At 36.7% G+C, this 768-nt stretch overlaps 1 long non-coding RNA gene across 1 annotated transcript in view; it reads left to right on the top strand.

The window, feature by feature from the left end:
• The first annotated feature begins 454 nt into the window (after positions 1-454).
• LOC119592755 overlaps positions 455-768 on the top strand; it is a 12,306-nt gene continuing 11,992 nt past the window's right edge. The window contains exon 1 of the long non-coding RNA XR_005230458.1: positions 455-524. This is a non-coding gene — a long non-coding RNA (uncharacterized LOC119592755). The remainder of the gene's footprint in view (positions 525-768) is intronic.

Below are 768 nucleotides of genomic sequence, written 5' to 3'. Positions count from 1 at the left end.
AAGAAAGTTACTTGCTCTTGTATAGACCAGGTCAATGAATGAAGTCGATGAAACCGCATGTACACATGGTTTTCATGAAATTTCAAACTCGATTCTTGTTGTTTGGTCGAGGCAAAGTTACGCTTTGGAGAGAGTTTACAGTTAGATGGAATGCTGCCCGCCTGAAATCGATTAATTATAGATAAAGGAATGCCATCTTGCCAATTATCAAGATTTATCACGTCTGACAAGAGTATCAATGCTGCAGTTCCGGATTCCTTGTCCTGAGCGATTCAAAGAATGTTCAGCCAAATTACCTCACGCCGTTCCAGTTGTATTTCTTAATCGATTTAATGCTGTCCATTCTCAAATAAGCGCTATGCTATAGTATTCTAAAATTGAAATAAATGCATCTATATTTTATAAAATACATCATTGTAAAAAGACAATAATCTGACAAATGGATTGGGACGAAGGCGGCGTCAGCTGATTACAACAACAAACAGCCGGTTAGAGCACAAGACCTCTTCCTCCTCAATCTCTCAGTAATGCTGGCAGTTATTGTCTCTTTTTACGAAAACACATGTAGTTTTGTTTTCGTGAATATTGTTGTCTAATCCTATTTAATAGAGTTTTCTAGGTGAATATTCAATCTAATGAACCAAATGAAAGAAATTTGTTGTGCATGTTGTATAGTCCTTGGATTTTTTTGGAATTAGCAACCCAACCTCCATCTCCATCCATCAGATTTTGAGGGTTAAGGGGTTAAGACAAAATGTATGAAATGAG

This window comes from Penaeus monodon, chromosome 30 (assembly GCF_015228065.2).
Source record: "Penaeus monodon isolate SGIC_2016 chromosome 30, NSTDA_Pmon_1, whole genome shotgun sequence".
Classification (NCBI taxonomy): Eukaryota; Metazoa; Arthropoda; class Malacostraca; order Decapoda; family Penaeidae; genus Penaeus; species Penaeus monodon.
The sequence above is the reverse complement of the archived record's forward strand: the minus strand, read 5'-3'. Positions and strand labels throughout refer to the sequence as shown.